General features: G+C 53.6%; 1 pseudogene across 1 annotated transcript in view; it reads left to right on the forward strand.

The window, feature by feature from the left end:
* LOC147091128 (ephrin-B2-like) overlaps window positions 1-19282 on the forward strand; it is a 376707-nt pseudogene that overhangs the window by 254327 nt on the left and 103098 nt on the right. The window contains exon 3 of the transcript XR_015075379.1: window positions 2049-2141. The product of XR_015075379.1 is annotated as an ephrin-B2-like (transcript). The remainder of the gene's footprint in view (window positions 1-2048; window positions 2142-19282) is intronic.

The raw sequence follows: 19282 nt of genomic DNA on the forward strand, positions 1-19282 counted from the left end.
GACAGTGCGGCGCTCCCTCAGTACTGCCACTCCGACAGTGCGGCACTCCCTCAGTACTGCCCCTCCGACAGTGCAGCGCTCCCTCAGTACTGCCACTCCGACAGTGCAGCGCTCCCTCAGTACTGCCACTCCGACAGTGCGGCGCTCCCTCAGTGCTGCCCCTCCGACAGTGCGGCGCTCCCTCAGTACTGCCCCTCCGATAGCGCGGCACTCCCTCAGTACTGCCCCTCCGACAGCGCGGCGCTCCCTCAGTACTGCCACTCCGACAGTGCGGCACTCCCTCAGTACTGCCCCTCTGACAGTGCAGCGCTCCCTCAGTACTGCCACTCCGACAGTGCGGCGCTCCCTCAGTACTGCCCCTCTGACAGTGCGGCGCTCCCTCAGTACTGCCCCTCCGACAGTGCGGCGCTCCCTCAGTACTGCCCCTCCGACAGTGCGGCGCTCCCTCAGTACTGCCCCTCCGACAGTGCGGCACTCCCTCAGTACTGCCCCTCCGACAGTGCGGCGCTCCCTCAGTACTGCCCCTCCGACAGTGCGGCGCTCCCTCAGTACTGCCCCTCCGACAGTGCGGCGCTCCCTCAGTACTGCCCCTCCGACAGTGCGGCGCTCCCTCAGTACTGCCCCTCCGACAGTGCGGCGCTCCCTCAGTACTGCCCCTCCGACAGTGCGGCGCTCCCTCAGTACTGCCCCTCCGACAGTGCGGCGCTCCCTCAGTACTGCCCCTCCGACAGTGCGGCGCTCCCTCAGTACTGCCCCTCCGACAGTGCGGCGCTCCCTCAGTACTGCCCCTCCGACAGTGCGGCGCTCCCTCAGTACTGCCCCTCCGACAGTGCGGCGCTCCCTCAGTACGGCACTGGGAGTGTCGGCCTGGATTTTGTGCTCAAGTCTCTGGAGTTGTGCTTGAACCTGTGACCTTCTGAGTCAGAGGCGAGAGTGCTGCCCAGTGAGCCGAGTTGTCTACTGGAAGTGGAAAAGATGAGATAAATCAATTTGTTCCCCACAGGGTGAGTTCCCTATCTTGGCCAGATCATTGACCGATTAATGGGAAGTGGAGCTGCTCTGCCGAGAGAGTGAAGCTCATGGGACCCCACCAGTGATGTCATCGAGCTAGTCAACAGGAATCATAGAGTCATAGACTGATACAGCACAGGAGGAGGCCATTCGGCCCATCGTGCCTGTGCCGGCTCTGTGAACGAGCTCTCCAATTAGTCCCACTCCCCCCTGCTCTTTCCCCACAGCCCTGTGAATTTTTCCCCCTGAAGTATTTATCCAATTCCCTTTTGAAAGTTACTATTGAATCTGCTTCCACCGCCCTTTCAGGCAGCGCGTTCCAGATCACAACAACTCGCTGCGTAAAAACATTCTCCTCATCTCCCCCTCTGGTTCTTTTGCCGATTATCTTCACTCTGTGTCCTCTGGTTACCGACCCTCCTGCCACTGGAAACAGTTTCTCCTTATTTACTCCATCAAAACCCTTCATGATTTTGAACACCTCGATTAAATCTCCCCTTAACCTTCTCTGCTCTAAGGAGAACAATCCCAGCCTCTCCAGTCTCTCCACATCACTGAAGTCCCTCATCCTTGGGTCCGTCGGGAGGGAACAAGAATGTGGTGGGGATCTCAGCTTCCAAGTTTTTCCTTCCTTTGGGAAGGGTGAGCTTTCCCCCTGCCACTAAAGCTGCAACTGAGGAACTTGGCGTGTCATATGTGACTGGCACAAGACCGTGGTCTAGGGCAGAGTGCCCGCACCCCAGGATCAAACTTAATCGCAGCTCTGAAACCCTTTCAGGGTTTTGTAAGATGGCCGCCATGTTGAATGTTCCCCGCAAAGTCGTTCTTTCAAGCTGATGGGGTGAGATGATGAAGAGGGGGTGGGAGGAGGCTGGTGTGGCGCATAAACACTGGCACGGACCGTGGGGCAGAACGGCCTGTCCCTGCGCTGGACATTCTATTGACCTTTGCCTCTCGCGATCGGCGGCTGAGACTGATGACCCCACCCCACCCCCCCCCCACCAACACCGCTAACGTTTGTTCTTTGTCTTTCACAGCAACCTCCGAGGGCCATGAGGAAGGGTTGGAGAATCGACATGGAGGAGCCTGCAACACACGAAGGATGAAGGTCACCCTCAAGGTCGGACAAGGTACGTGTTGGCCCGTTGAGAGCCACCCTTCGCGTGTCACGTGACTCCACTTCAACCGGTCCAGGGTATCACACCGAACGCACGGCACAGAAACAGGCCATTCGGCCCCACTGGTCCGTGCCGGTGTTTACGCTCCACATGAGCTTCCTCCCACCCCTCTCCATCTCACCCTATCACCATATCCTTCTAATCCTTTCTCCCTCATGTGTTTATCCAGCTTCCCATTAAATACATCTCTGCTATTCGCCTCAACCACTCCCTGTGGCGGCGAGTTCCCCATTCTCACCACTCTCTGGGGAAAGAAGTTTCTCCTGAATTCCCGATTGGATTTATTAGTGACTGTCTTATATTGATGGCCCCTAGTTCTGGTCTCCCCATAAGAACGGAGAAATCATCTCTACATCTGCCCTATCGAACCCTTTCAAGCAATGATGGGATTTCCCACTCCCCATCCCACATCCATCCCAGTTTCTATTAGGTGTGGCCTTGAAGATGACAGGACAGGCGGAGAAGGCTGTTAAAAGCGATACAGCATCCTGAGCTTTATAAACAGAGGCAGAGAGTACAAAAGCCAGGAAGTTGTGCTAAACCCTTTATAAATCCCTTGTTAGGCCCCAGCTGGAGTATTGTGTCCAATTCTGGGCCCCACACTTTGGGAAGGATGTCAAGGCCTTGGAGAGGGTGCGGAGGAGATTTACCAGAATGGTTCCAGCGATGAGGGACTTCAGTGATGTGGAGAGACTGGAGAAGCTGGGATTGTTCACCTTAGAGCAGAGAAGTTTAAGGGGAGATTTAATCGAGGCGTTCAAAATCATGAGGGGTTTTGATGGAGTAAATAAGGAGAAACTGTTCCCAGTGGCAGGAGGGTCGGTAACCAGAGGACACAGATTGAAGATAATCGGCAAAAGAACCAGAGGGGAGATGAGGAGAATGTTTTTACACAGCGAGTTGTTGTGATCTGGAACGCGCTGCCTGAAAGGGCGGTGGAAGCAGATTCAATAGTAACTTTCAAAAGGGAATTGGAGAAATACTGGAAGGGGAAACATTCACAGGGCTGTGGGGAAAGAGCAGGGGGGAGTGGGACTAATTGGAGAGCTCGTTCAAAGAGCCGGCACAGGCACGATGGGCCGAATGGCCTCCTCCTGTGCTATATCACAAAAAAAATAAAAGGCCCTAATGCATCCTGGGAGCATGTCTCCTTGGCGCTAATGGTCTCACCCTTCCTACGGGTTGGAGGTTGGGACTACGGGCATGGAAGTTATCAGCTTCTGCCAGTGTGATCGACTCTTTCAGCGTCTCTCTGATGGCTCAGTGAGGAGCTATACTGCCCGCTGAGGTACTGAGCCACACAGGCCAGGTCTGATCTGTGCTCTGTGTTGTGTTAACTGAGCTTAGGCCCCAGCCGCGATAGGGCAAACTGCAATTAGCCTCAGTGCCCATGGGCGAGGAAAAAGGGGGGGGGGAAGAGAATTGGCCAGGGAATCACACCCCTAACCAGTGTCCAGAGCTCTCAGCTGGGAAGTGCGTGTGTGTGTGTGTGAGGACGTCAGGTGGGGGCAATAGGACTCTTGGTGTGAGACAACCCATGGTCAAATAGTCTGCCACCTCTCGCCACTCAGTCGTGAGAAACCAGCGGGTGGCCACCCCAAGCACACAGTCCACAATCAGGCAGAGATTCCTTTATGTAAAGTCAACTCTTTCCTTGATTACTGAGCGGTGTCAATCTGTTTAGGCCCGAGGCTTCGCCAGGGACTATTTGGGCGAATATTTGGCCTTCCAATCAGCAGTGTAAATTGCTCAAGGACTAAGGGCCTCGGTAACCAAGGCGATGATTTGTTTAGCGTTGCCGGGGATTTGGTTGTAGAGGCCTTCTATTTGATCAGTGAACTGTGACTCCCAGAGGTTACGACCCTGGTGACCTTCGCAGAGAATTGGGCGACTGGCCTGTGATTTACTCTCTCCGCCGGCCCCCCGTCCCATGGGGGAGCCAATGATGGAGTTCCATTGGCCGACGTAGCCTCTGGAATGTGAGACCGCCTTGTTATTGGACCCATTGGGGGAGGGGGAGGACGACACAGAAGCAAGCACCTGATTGGCTGTTGTTGGTAGCAGAAACCCCCAGCTCTTTTTTGGGGAGGTGCAGAGAGAAGGAAGGTTGGGTTTCGTTTGACGTTTAAGAGATATTACATCGAATTTACAGCTCAGATACAGGCCGTTCAACACAAGTGGTCCGTGCTGGTGTGTCTGCTCCACACGAGCCTCCTCCCACCCCTCCTCACCTCACCCCATCAGCACAAGATGATTAAAGGAGTTGATCGGGTGGAGAGAGAGAAACTATTTCCTCTGGTGGGGGGAGTCCAGAACAAGGGGGCAGAACCTTAAAATTAGAGCCAGGCCGTTCAGGGGTGATGTCAGGAAGCACTTCTTCACACAAAGGGTGGTGGAAATCTGGAACTCTCTCCCCCAAAAAGCTGTCGAGGCCAGGGGTTAATTGGAAATTTCAAAACTGAGATTGATAGATTTTTGCTGGGTTAGGGTGTTAAGGGTTACGGAACCGAGGCGGGTAGATGGAGTTAAAATACAGAAACAAAGAAAGAAAGGCTTCATAAATCGAGGTATTGAGTCCAAAAGTAGAGAAGTTATGCTGAACCTTTATAAAGCGCTGGTTAGGCCACAACTGGAGTATTGGGTCCAGTTCTGGTCACCACACTTTAGGAAGGATGTGAAGGCCCTTGAGAGGGTGCAGAGGAGATTTACCAGAATGGTTCCGGGGATGGGGGATCTTAGCTACAAGGACAGGTTGGAGAAGCTGGATTTGTTTTCATTAGAGCAAAGGAGGTTGAGGGGTGATTTGATCGAGGTGTACAAGATTATGACGGGTTTGGATAGGCTAGACGGGGAAAGGCTGCTCCCACGAGTTGATGGTGTGAGGACCATCCAACAGTGCAGCGCTCCCTCAGTACTGCCCCTGCGACAGTGCAGCACTCCCTCAGTACTGCCCCTCTGACAGTGAAGCACTCCCTCAGTACTGCCCCTCCAACAGTGCAGCGCTCCCTCAGTACTGACCCTCCAACAATGCAGCGCTCCCTCAGTACTGCCCCTCCGACAGTGCGGCGCTCCCTCAGTACTGACCCTCCAACAATGCAGCGCTCCCTCAGTACTGACCCTCCGACAGTGCGGCGCACCCTTAGTACTGCCCCTCCGACAGTCCGGCGCTCCCTCAGTACTGCTCCTCCGACAGTGCGGCGCTCCCTCAGTACTGCCCCTCCGACAGTGCGGCGCTCCCTCAGTACTGCTCCTCCGACAGTGCAGCGCTCCCTCAGTACTGCCCCTCCAACAGTGCGGCGCTCCCGCAGTACTGCCCCTCCGACAGTGTGGCTCTCCCTCAGTACTGCCCCTGACAGTGCGGCACGCCCTCAGTACTGCCCCTCCGACAGTGCAGCACTCCCTCAGTACTGTTCCTCCGACAGTGCGGCGCTCCCTCAGTACTGCCCCTCCGACAGTGCGGCGCTCCCGCAGTACTGCCCCTCTGACAATGCAGTGCTCCCTCAGTACTGCCCCTCCGACAGTGCAGCGCTCCCTCAGTACTGCCCCTCCGACAGTGCAGCGCTCCCTCAGTACTGACCCTCCAACAATGCAGCGCTCCCTCAGCACTGCACCTCCGACAGTGTGGTGCTCCCTCAGTACTGCCCCTCCGACAGTGCGGCGCTCCCTCAGTACTGCCCCTCCGACAGTGCGGCGCTCCCTCAGCACTGCACCTCCGACAGTGCGGCGCTCCCTCAGCACTGCACCTCCGACAGTGCGGCGCTCCCTCAGTACTGCCCCTCCGACAGTGCGGCGCTCCCTCAGCACTGCACCTCCGACAGTGCGGCGCTCCCTCAGTACTGACTCTCCGACAGTGCAGCGCTCCCTCAGCACTGCACCTCCGACAGTGCGGCGCTCCCTCAGTACTGACTCTCCGACAGTGCAGCACTCCCTCAGTACTGACTCTCTGACAGTGCAGCACTCCCTCAGTACTGACTCTCCGACAGTGCAGCACTCCCTCAGTACTGCCCCTCCGACAGTGCGGCGCTCCCTCAGTACTGACTCTCCGACAGTGCAGCACTCCCTCAGTACTGACTCTCTGACAGTGCAGCACTCCCTCAGTACTGACTCTCTGACAGTGCAGCACTCCCTCAGTACTGACTCTCTGACAGTGCAGCACTCCCTCAGTACTGACTCTCCGACAGTGCAGCGCTCCCTCAGTACTGACCCTCCGACAGTGCAGCACTCCCTCAGTACTGACTCTCCGACAGTGCAGCACTCCCTCAGTATTGTACAGGAGTGTCAGTCTAAATTTATGTCCTGAAGTCCCTGGAGTGGGACTTGAACCCACTAGTTTCTAACTGAGATACGAGTGATCAGCGATGATCTAATTGAATAGCGGAACAGACTCGAGGGGCCAAATGGCCTCCTCCTGTTCCTATGTTCCTAACATATCCTCCTATTCCTTTCTCCCTCATGGAGTTAAGTGAAAAACAGAAGTGTTTCATCCCATTTAATTAGAGGTGAGGCTGTCTTGTGAGTAATGGACACTTGGTAAAGGAGGGCAGAATGCTCAGGGGGAGGTGACGCAGTCACAGTTTGTCCTTGGACATGTTATCTCAGTGGCCCTGCGAGCCCCTGCTGCCTGGACCTGTGCTCCTGTGTTATTTAATTGTAAATGACGAGCCTGTTTGATGATGTCCCTTTAGGGACTCGCAGTGAGTAAATTGAGACCATGTTAGTTGGAGCAGAGTGCATCAAACCAGCTTTCTTACCGTTAATAGACACAACCCGATTTCACCTCCGACATGCCAGACCTTTCCAAAAACCTCCTGCCCAATCCACACAACTCTCACCTTGTTCAGGCACCACAACAACCTGCATTTATATAGCGCCTTTAATGTAGTAAAACGTCCCAAGGCGCTTCGCAGGAGCGATTATCAAACACCGAGCCACAGAAGGAGATCTTAGGGACAGATGATCAAACGCTTGGTCAAAGAGGCAGGTTTTAAGGAGGAGAGCGAGGCGGAGAGGTTTAGGGAGGGAATTCCAGAGCTCGGGGCCCAGGCAGCTGAAGGCACGGCCGCCAATGGTGGAGCGATGGAAATCGGGGGATGCTCAAGAGGCCAGAATTGGAGGAGCGCAGAGATCTCGGAGGGTTGTGGGGCTGGAGGAGATTACAGAGATAGGGAGGGTTGTAGGGGCTGGAGGAGGTTACAGAGATAGGGAGGGTTGTGGGGCTGGAGGAGGTTACAGAGATAGGGAGGGGTGTAGGGGCTGGAGGAGGTTACAGAGATAGGGAGGGTTGTAGGGCTGGAGGAGGTTACAGAGATAGGGATGGGTGTAGGGCTGGAGGAGGTTACAGAGATAGGGAGGGTTGTAGGGCTGGAGAAGGTTACAGAGATAGGGAGGGTTGTAGGGGCTGGAGGAGGTTACAGAGATAGGGAGGGTTGTAGGGGCTGGAGGAGGTTACAGTGATAGGGAGGGTTGTAGGGCTGGAGGAGGTTACAGAGGTAGGGAGGGTTGTAGGGGCTGGAGGAGGTTACAGAGATAGGGAGGGTTGTAGGGGCTGGAGGAGGTTACAGTGATAGGGAGGGTTGTGGGGCTGGAGGAGGTTACAGAGATAGGGAGGGTTGTAGGGCTGGAGGAGGTTACAGAGATAGGGAGGGTTGTAGGGCTGGAGGAGGTTACAGAGATAGGGAGGGTTGTGGGGCTGGAGGAGGTTACAGAGATAGGGAGGGGTGTCGGGGCTGGAGGAGGTTACAGAGATAGGGAGGGTTGTGGGGGCTGGAGGAGGTTACAGAGATAGGGAGGGTTGTAGGGCTGGAGGAGGTTACAGAGATAGGGAGGGTTGTAGGGGCTGGAGGAGGTTACAGAGATAGGGAGGGTTGTGGGGGCTGGAGGAGGTTACAGAGATAGGGAGGGTTGTAGGGCTGGAGGAGGTTACAGAGATAGGGAGGGGTGTAGGGGCTGGAGGAGGTTACAGAGATAGGGAGGGTTGTAGGGCTGGAGGAGGTTACAGAGATAGGGAGGGTGGCGAGGGTCATGGAGGGATTTGAAAACAAGGATGAGAATTTCCTTCCCCTCCCCTCCCCTCTGCTCTATTCCCCTCCCCTCCCACCCCCGACCCAACCCCCTCCTCTTAAAGGTTCTCCATGTGTCTGGATACTGTCAAAATAAAAATCTTTTACTGTAAGGGGTAAAAATGTGAGATGAATCTCCCGTTGAAGTGAGCAATTCTTCGGCTATTGATCTTCAGTGTCTCTGCGTTTCTTGTTTGCTCTCGCCTCATTAGGGAGGGTCCGTTTTGTTTCGGAGTGCGCACCGGGATAGCCGTATAGTAAAGGCCAGCAGGATTTTGGAGTTCTGTGAACAGTGTCGCAAAGTACAAGCGTAAAGGAGCAATGACCAATTAGTGCAAACCATTGGTTCAGCCATGGTGAGAGAGCTGGGCAGTCCCGTTGGACAGCGGAGAGAGCCGAGAGTCACCAAGGTTGATGCCAGCAATGGGAGACTGGAGCTTTGAGGAGAGGCTTGAGATACTGGGGCTGTGTCACTGAGCGAGTGAGGAGGAACTCCTGTAGAGAGAGCGTTGTGGGAGCACGGAGAGTGGTTGGGGCGGGGAGACCACTGCAACGTTTTAAGGAAAATTGGATAAATATTTGATACAGAGGAGAGCGCGGGGCAGTGGGATGAGTTTGGGATTGCTCTATCAACGAGCCGGCACAGACAGGATGGGCTGAATGGCCTCCTTCGGTGCTGTAAACCCGTCTGGTTCCATATGATGGGTCAATGGGCCTTCGGGTATATTGGCAAACAGAGGGCACGAGTTAAACAGTCCCATCCAACACTCCCAGGGCAGGTACAGCATGGGTTAGATACAGAGTAAAGCTCCCTCTACACTGTCCCATCCAACACTCCCAGGGCAGGTACAGCACGGGTTAGATACAGAGTAAAGCTCCCTCTACACTGTCCCATCAAACACTCCCAGGGCAGCTACAGCACGGGTTAGATACAGAGTAAAGCTCCCTCTACACTGTGCCATCAATCAATCCCAGGGCAGGTACAGCATGGGTTAGATACAGAGTAAAGCTCCCTTTACACTGTCCCATCAAACACTCCCAGGGCAGGTACAGCACGGGTTAGATACAGAGTAAAGCTCCCTCTACACTGTCCCATCAAACACTCCCAGGGCAGGTACAGCACGGGTTAGATACAGAGAAAAGCTCCCTCGACACTGTCCCATCAAACACTCCCAGGGCAGTTACAGCACGGGTTAGATACAGAGTAAAGCTCCCTCTACACTGTCCCATCAAACACTCCCAGGGCAGGTACAGCACGGGTCAGATACAGAGTAAAGCTCCCTCTACACTGTCCCATCAAACACTCCCAGGGCAGGTACAGCACGGGTTAGATACAGAGTAAAGCTCCCTCTACACTGTCCCATCCAACACTCCCAGGGCAGGTGCAGCACGGTTTAGATACAGAGTAAAGCTCCCTCTACACTGTCCCATCAAACACTCCCAGGGCAGGTACAGCACGGGTTAGATACAGAGTAAAGCTCCCTCTACACTGTCCCATCAAACACTCCCAGGGCAGGTACAGCACGGGTTAGATACAGAGTAAAGCTCCCTCTACACTGTCCCATCAAACACTCCCAGGACAGGTACAGCACAGGGTTAGATACAGAGTAAAGCTCCCTCTACACTGTCCCATCAATCACTCCCAGGGCAGGTACAGCACGGGTTAGATACAGAGTAAAGCTCCCTCTACACTGTCCCATCAAACACTCCCAGGGCAGGTACAGCACGGTTTAGATACAGAGTAAAGCTCCCTCTACACTGTCCCATCAAACACTCCCAGGGCAGGTACAGCACAGGTTAGATACCGAGTAAATCTCCCTCTGCACTGTCCCCATCAAACACTCCCAGGGCAGGTACAGCACGGGTTAGATACAGAGTAAAGCTCCCTCTACACTGTCCCATCAAACACTGCCAGGGCAGGTACAGCACGGGTTAGATACCGAGTAAATCTCCCTCTACACTGTCCCCATCAAACACTCCCAGGGCAGGTACAGCATGGGTTAGATACAAAGTAAAGCTCCCTCTACACTGTCCCATCAAACACTCCCAGGGCAGGTACAGCACGGGTTAGATACAGAGTAAAGCTCCCTCTACACTGTCCCATCAAACACTCCCAGGGCAGGTACAGCACAGGTTAGATACAGAGTAAAGCTCCCTCTACATCACAGAAATCACAGAAACCCCACAGTGCAGATAGAGGCCATTTCGGCCCATCGAGCCTGCACCGACACATATCCCACCCGAACCCCGTAATCCCTACACCAACACATATCCCACCTTATCCCCGTAACCCCATGTATTTAATCCCCCTAACACTAAGGGTCAATTTATCATAGCCAGTAAAGCTCCCTCTACACTGTCCCATCAAACACTCCCAGGGCAGGTACAGCATGGGTTAGATACAGAGTAAAGCTCCCTCTACACTGTCCCATCAAACACTCCCAGGGCAGGTACAGCACAGGTTAGATACAGAGTAAAGCTCCCTCTACACTGCCCCATCAAACACTCCCAGGGCAGGTACAGCACGGGGTTAGATACAGAGTAAAGCTCCCTTTACACTGTCCCATCAAACACTCCCAGGGCAGGTACAGCATGGGTTAGATACAGAGTAAAGCTCCCTCTACACTGTCCCATCAAACACTCCCAGGGCAGGTACAGCACGGGTTAGATACAGAGTAAAGCTCCCTCTACACTGTCCCATTAAACACTCCCAGGGCAGGTACAGCACGGGGTTAGATACAGAGTAAAGCTCCCTCTACACTGTCCCCATATTGCACAGTGTGCTGTGTTGTCCTCTCCCAGACCAATTAATCGTGTCACGGGCACTGAGTTAGATGGCCGTTTTCTGCTGGTAATCATTGCATCTGTCACAGACTGGGTTGCAATCCAGGCTCCAAGAGGTGAAAGACAAGTGGCTGAAGATTGGTTGCATGGATCGAATTAAACCCCATCGACTAAAGGTGGCCCACGGGAGTAAACTGTTGGCCAATAACGAGCCTCTCTGAGCCCATAGGTCTGGGTTCCACTTCAGTTCGCTATCACCATCCCGACTCCTGACCTTATCAGCAGCACCTGCCCAGCTCTCGCTTAACAGCCTTGTAATCTTGTTAAAATGTTACAGCTCAGACAAGGCAGCGGGCAGCTGGGAAAGAACAACACTGTGAAATAGAAGCAAAGAGGTCCGGGATTAATCTGCCTGATCTGTTTACACGCTGCTTGCCGATTGCGATTGTCCTGCTCCTCCTGCATCTGTACGTCCACAGGATGTCCCAACACGCTCCACACTGACGCTTGTTAGATAGGCCAATGGACGCAGAGCAAGATCCCGAAACAAGGAACATCCCCTGGATAGAGACCCCCTGGATAGAGACCCCTGGATAGAGACCCCCTGGATAGAGACCCCTGGATTGAGACCCCCTGGATAGAGACCCCCTGGATAGAGACCCCCTAGATAGAGACCCCCTGGATAGAGACCCCCTGGATAGAGACCCCCTGGATAGAGACCCCCTGGATAGAGACCCCCTAGATAGAGACCCCCTGGATAGAGACCCCCTGGATAGAGACCCCCTGGATAGAGACCCCCTGGATAGAGACCCCTGGATAGAGACCCCTGGATAGAGACCCCTGGATAGAGACCCCCTGGATACAGACCCCCTGGATAGAGACCCCCTGGATAGAGACCCCCTGGATAGAGACCCCTGGATAGAGACCCCCTGGATAGAGACCCCCTGGATAGAGACCCCTGGATAGAGACCCCCTGGATAGAGACCCCCTGGATTGAGACCCCTGGATTGAGAACCCTGGTTAGAGACCCCTGGATAGAGACCCCCTGGATAGAGACCCCCTGGATAGAGACCCCCTGGATAGAGACCACTGGATAAAGACCCCCTGGATAGAGACCCCTGGATAGAGACCCCCTGGATAGAGACCCCCTGGATAGAGACCCCTGGATAGAGACCCCCTGGATAAAGACCCCCTGGATAGAGACCCCTGGATAGAGACCCCCTGGATAGAGACCCCCTGGATAGAGACCCCCTGGATAGAGACCGCCTGGATAGAGACCCCCTGGATAGAGACCCCCTGGATAGAGACACCCTGGATAGAGACCCCCTGGATAGAGACCCCCTGGATAGAGACCCCTGGATAGAGACACCCTGGATAGAGACCCCCTGGATAGAGACCCCCTGGATAGAGACCCCTGGATAGAGACCCCCTGGATAGAGACCCCCTGGATAGAGACCCCCTGGATAGAGACCCCCTGGATAGAGACCCCCTGGATAGAGACCCCCTGGATAGAGACCCCCTGGATAGAGACCCCCTGGATAGAGACCCCCTGGATAGAGACCCCCTGGATAGAGACCCCCTGGATAGAGACCCCCTGGATAGAGACCCCCTGGATAGAGACCCCTGGATAGAGACCCCCTGGATAGAGACCCCTGGATAGAGACCCCCTGGATAAAGACCCCCTGGATAGAGACCCCCTGGATAGAAACCCCCTGGATAGAGACCCCCTGGATAGAAACCCCCTGGATAGAGACCCCTGGATAGTGACCCCCTGGATAGAGACCCCTGGATAGAGACCCCTGGATAGTGACCCCCTGGATAGAGACCCCTGGATAGAGACACCTGGATAGTGACCCCCTGGATAGAGACCCCCTGGATAGAGACCCCCTGGATAGAGACCCCTGGATAGAGACCCCTGGATAGTGACCCCCTGGATAGAGACCGCCTGGATAGAGACCCCCTGGATAGAGACCCCCTGGATAGAGACCCCTGGATAGACACCCCCTGGATAGAGACCCCCTGGATAAAGACCCCCTGGATAGAGACCCCTGGATAGAGGCCCAGGGGAACGTGTTGATCTGTGGGGACCTCAATTCAAGAACGGGCGAAGAACCAGACTTCACCAATAATCAGGGAAACAATTACGTATTCGGGAATAACCACTTTGACATCCCTTCCCTTCCATACAGGCATAACTGCGACAAGCAGTCAAATACCAACGGTAAACAGCTACTACAGCTCTGTCGAAACCTGGGTCTGTACATTGTCAATGGTAGGTTCATAGGAGACCTCCTAGGAAGATCGACCTACTGCTCACCTCTTGGCTGCAGCACAGTAGACTATATGATTACAGACTTGGACCCATCCTCTTTCAGAGCATTCACAGTCAAACCACAAACAACACTGTCAGATCACAGTCAAATTACTATGTTTCTCAAAAAGACAGAAACAAACAACATAGAAACACAACCCAGTAAACTGTACAACACCAAAAAATCGTACAGATGGGCCAAAAACGACACGGAAAAATACCAGAAAACAATTAGCAATGCATCAACTCAAGCTCTCTTAGACACCTTTCTGGATAACATATACACTCACAATAAAGAAGGCGTAAACCGGGCAGTTAGTAAACTAAACAATATTTTTGATAATTTGGCAACAAATGCAAACTTGAAAGCTCGCAAGAACAAACCCAAAACAAAAAACTATGAAAAATGGTTTGACCATGATTGCCATAACATGAGGAAAAAACTTAGAAAACTATCAAACCAAAAACACAGACATCCAGAAAACGAGGAATTACGCCTTACTTATTGTCAGACGCTAACACAATACAGAAACACACTCAGGACCAAAAAAGAGCAATTTATTAAGAATACACTCAGCTCCATGGAGGAATCCATTGAGTCGAATTGTTTCTGGGACAACTTGAAAACACTACACAAAAAACAACACGACGATTTGTCCATTCAAAATGGGGACACATGGGTAAACCACTTTGAAAAATTATACCAGAAAAACACACTAGGACCAGAGCAACACCAAATACGCAAAAAACTTGAAAAGCTTGAAATGGCCATAAAAGATAACCAAAACCCGCTAGACGCCATAATAACAGAAAAAGAACTTCTTGAAAAACTCAAGGACCTGCGACCAGGAAAAGCTTGCGGGACAGACGGCATACTAAACGAGATGATTAAACACGCAGACGACAAACTGAAACTGGCTATCCTAAAACTCTTCAACTTGGTTCTGAGTGTCGGTTATTTCCCTGACATCTGGAACAAAGGACTCATAACACCCATATACAAAAGTGGGGACAAAATCGACCCAAACAACTATCGAGGCATCTGTGTAAACAGTAACCTGGGGAAGGTATTCTGTAGCATCATAAACAAAAGACTTATAAACTTCCTTGAAGAGCACAATGTCTTGAGTAAAAGCCAAATTGGATTCCTGCCAAACTATAGAACATCCGATCATATCTTCACCCTACAGACCCTAATTGACAAACACGTTCACCATAACAAAAGCAAAATCTACGCATGCTTTGTAGATTTCCAGAAGGCTTTCGACTCCATCTGGCATGACGGTTTATTCCTGAAACTTATCGAAAGCGGGGTAGGAGGTAAAACATATGATGTAATTAAATCAATGTATACAAACAATAAATGTGCAGTTAAAATTGGAGACAAACAAACAAAATACTTCCCACAGGGGCGGGGGGTGACGCAGGGCTCGCCAATCTCACCGACACTCTTTAATATTTACATTAATGGATTGGCAAAACTACTTGAACAATCTACAGCACCCGGCCTCACCCTATATGAATCCAAGGTTAAATTCCTCCTCTATGCCGACGACCTGGTTCTGCTGTCACCAACTAAGGAGGGTCTACAGCAGAACCTGGACCTGCTGGAGTCGTACTGCCAGACTTGGGCCCTGACAATAAATCCCCAAAAAACCAAAGTCCTTGTGTTCCAGCAAAGATCCAAACAACATGGACCCACAATAAATTTCACAGTAGGAACAACCAAAATTGAACAAACCACTCACTACACATACTTGGGCTTAAAAGTCAGTTCTACGGGAAACTTCAAACTGGCTGTGAATGAACTGAAAGAGAAAGCAAGAAGGGCTTTCTATGCCATCAAAAAATCAATCCAAATAGAAATCCCAATTAGCATTTGGCTCAAAATTTTCAAATCAGTAATTGAACCAATTGCACTCTATGGCAGTGAGGTCTGGGGACCACTAACACAACAAGATTTTGCAAAATGGGACAAACACCCAATTGAGATCCTACATGCGGAATTCTGTAAAAGTATCCTCCGGACTCAAAGGAAAACAGTAAACAACGCATGCAGGGCGGAACTAGGCCAATACCCATTAATAATCACTATCCAAAAAAGAGCCACCAAATTTTGGAATCACCTACAAATGAGCAACCCCCAATGCTATCACTACGACGCCCTGAAATGCCAAGAGCTGACCATAAAGAAGAATACCCTCAGTCAACTAGTCCTGGGACTCAATAAAGTAACTAATAACAATACTAACAATAACCAGCCCCAGGACAGTGACAGGGTAACACAAAGAATTCGACCCAACACAATCGTCGCTAAGCAAAAGGAAAAATATCTGTCATATTGGGCAGAAACAACAAAAACCCAAAGCAAACTCAATTGCTACTTGGCCCTAAACAGACAATACAACATAGCTGATTACCTGACCATGGTAAAGGATAACAAACTGAGAAGAACCTTGACAAGGTACAGACTTAGCGAACATAGCCTAGCGATCGAAAAAGGCAGACACAGGCAGACCAGGCTGCCAAGAGAAGACAGGATATGCTCTCACTGCAGTCAGGGAGTAGTTGAGACAGAGATGCACTTCCTCACAGCCTGTGGAAAATATCAGGGCATCAGAGAGAATTTCTATCAAAAATTCTCACAAATATGCCCTGAATTCAGAAATCTGACTGACAACCAAAAACTCCCATTCCTACTGGGGGAGGAGAGAAGCTGTGTAACACTGGCGGCACACTATGTTACAGCTTGCCATGAACAGAGGGACAACCAGTAAACTAAGACAAGAGTATATATAAACAATGCGAATGTATATTTATACACTCAGGGATATACCTGTTTATACACTGTATGAATGGAACCGCGTTTATGTGTTCAACCATAAATGTATTTTGATGCTTTGGCAACATAAGATGTACCTTATCATGCCAATAAAGCGATTTGTATTGTATTGTATTGGATAGAGACCCCCTGGATAGAAACCCCCTGGATAGAGACCCCTGGATAGAGACCCCTGGATAGTGACCCCCTGGATAGAGACCCCTGGATAGAGACCGCCTGGATAGAGACACCCTGGATAGAGACCCCCTGGATAGAGACCCCTGGATAGACACCCCCTGGATAGAGACCCCCTGGATAGAGACCCCCTGGATAGAGACCCCTGGATAGAGAACCCTGGATAGAGAACCCCTGGATAGAGACCCCCTGGATAGAGACCCCCTGGATAGAGACCCCCTGGATAGAGACCCCTGGATAGAGACCCCCTGGATAGAGACCCCCTGGATAAAGAACCCCTGGATAGAGACCCCCTGGATAGAAACCCCCTGGATAGAGACTCCTGGATAGAGACCCCCTGGATAGAGACCCCCTGGATAGAGACCCCCTGGATAGAGACCCCTGGATAGAGGCCCCCTGGATAGTGACCCCCTGGATAGAGACCCCCTGGATAGAGACCCCCTGGATAGAGACCCCCTGGATAGAGACCCCTGGATAGAGACCCCCTGGATAGAGACCCCTGCATAGAGACACCCTGGATAGAGACCCCCTGGATAGTGACCCCTGGATACAGACCCCTGGTTAGAGACCCCTGGATAGAGACCCCCTGGATAGAGACCCTCTGGATAGTGACCCCCTGGATAGAGACACCCTGGATAGAGACCCCCTGGATAGAGACCCCTGGATAGAGACCCCCTGGATAGAGACCCCCTGGATAGAGACCCCTGGATAGAGACCCCCTGGATAGAGACCCCCTGGATAGAGACCCCTGGATAGAGACCCCTGGATAGAGACCCCTGGATAGAGACCCCCTGGATAGAGACCGCCTGGATAGAGACCCCCTGGATAGAGACCCCCTGGATAGAGACCCCCTGGATAGAGACCCCCTGTGTGTCTGGGTGAGGTGGGTGGGTGCAGTGTGTCTGGCTGAGGTGGGTGCAGTGTGTCTGGGTGAGGTGAGGTGGTGCAGTGTGTCTGGGTGAGGTGGGTGGGTGCAGTGTGTCTGGGTGAGGTGGGTGGGTGCAGTGTGTCTGGGTGAGGTGGGTGCAGTGTGTCTGGGTGAGGTGGGTTGGTGCAGTGTGTCTGGGTGAGGTGGGTTGGTGCAGTGTGTCTGGGTGAGGTGGGTGGGTGCAGTGTGTCTGGGTGAGGTGGGTGGGTGCAGTGTGTCTGGGTGAGGTGGGTGGGTGCAGTGTGTCTGGGTGAGGTGGGTGGGTGCAGTGTGTCTGGGTGAGGTTGGTGCAGTGTGTCTGGGTGAGGTGGGTTGGTGCAGTGTGTCTGGGTGAGGTGGGTTGGTGCAGTGTGTCTGGGTGAGGTGGGTGCAGTGTGTCTGGGTGAGGTGGGTGCAGTGTGTCTGGGTGAGGTGGGTTGGTGCAGTGTGTCTGGGTGAGGTGGGATGGTGCAGTGTGTCTGGGTGAGGTGGGTGGGTGCAGTGTGTCTGGGTGAGGTGGGTTGGTGCAGTGTGTCTGGGTGAGGTGGGTGGGTGCAGTGTGTCTGGGTGAGGTGGGATGGTGCAGTGTGTCTGGGTGAGGTGGGTGGGTGCAGTGTGTCTGGGTGAGGTGGGTTGGTGCAGTGTGTCTGGGTGAGGTGGGTGGGTGCAGTGTGTCTGGGTGGGGTGGGTGGGTGCAGTGTGTCTGGGTGAGGTGGGTTGGTGCAGTGTGTCTGGGTGAGGTGGGTGGGTGCAGTGTGTCTGGGTGAGGTGGGTGGGTGCAGTGTGTCTGGGTGAGGTGGGTGGGTGCAGTGTGTCTGGGTGAGGTGGGTTGGTGCAGTGTGTCTGGGTGAGGTGGGTGGGTGCAGTGTGTCTGGGTGAGGTGGGTGGGTGCAGTGTGTCTGGGTGAGGTGGGTGGGTGCAGTGTGTCTGGGTGAGGTGGGTGGGTGCAGTGTGTCTGGGTGAGGTGGGTGGGTGCAGTGTGTCTGGGTGAGGTGGGTTGGTGCAGTGTGTCTGGGTGAGGTGGGTGGGTGCAGTGTGCCTGGGTGAGGTGGGTGGGTGCAGTGTGTCTGGGTGAGGTGGGTGGGTGCAGTGTGTCTGGGTGAGGTGGGATGGTGCAGTGTGTCTGGGTGCGGTGGGTTGGTGCAGTGTGTCTGGGTGAGGTGGGTGGGTGCAGTGTGTCTGGGTGAGGTGGGTGGGTGCAGTGTGTCTGGGTGAGGTGGGTGGGTGCAGTGTGTCTGGGTGAGGTGGGTTGGTGCAGTGTGTCTGGGTGAGGTGGGTGGGTGCAGTGTGTCTGGGTGAGGTGGGTTGGTGCAGTGTGTCTGGGTGAGGTGGGTGGGTGCAGTGTGTCTGGGTGAGGTGGGTGCAGTGTGTCTGGGTGAGGTGGGTGGGTGCAGTGTGTCTGGGTGAGGTGGGTGCAGTGTGTCTGGGTGAGGTGGGTTGGTGCAGTGTGTCTGGGTGAGGTGGGTGGGTGCAGTGTGTCTGGGTGAGGTGGGTGCAGTGTGTCTGGGTGAGGTGGGTGGGTGCAGTGTGTCTGGGTGAGGTGGGTGGGTGCAGTGTGTCTGGGTGAGGTGGGTGGGTGCAGTGTGTCTGGGTGTGGTGGGTGGGTGCAGTGTGTCTGGGTGAGGTGGGTTGGTGCAGTGTGTCTGGGTGAGGTGGGATGGTGCAGTGTGTCTGGGTGAGGTGGGTGGGTGCAGTGTGTCTGGGTGAGGTGGGTGGGTGCAGTGTGTCTGGGTGAGGTGGGTGGGTGCAGTGTGTCTGGGTGAGGTGGGTGGGTGCAGTGTGTCTGGGTGAGGTGGGTGGGTGCAGTGTGTCTGGGTGAGGTGGGTGGGTGCAGTGTGTCTGGGTGAGGTGGGATGGTGCAGTGTGTCTGGGTGAGGTGGGTGGGTGCAGTGTGTCTGGGTGAGGTGGGTGCAGTGTGTCTGGGTGAGGTGGGTGGGTGCAGTGTGTCTGGGTGAGGTGGGTGGGTGCAGTGTGTCTGGGTGAGGTGGGTTGGTGCAGTGTGTCTGGGTGAGGTGG

This window comes from Somniosus microcephalus, unplaced genomic scaffold, assembly GCF_052327205.1.
Source record: "Somniosus microcephalus isolate GS21.2 unplaced genomic scaffold, FLI_Smic_1.0 unresolved_chr4, whole genome shotgun sequence".
NCBI classification, from domain to species: Eukaryota; Metazoa; Chordata; class Chondrichthyes; order Squaliformes; family Somniosidae; genus Somniosus; species Somniosus microcephalus.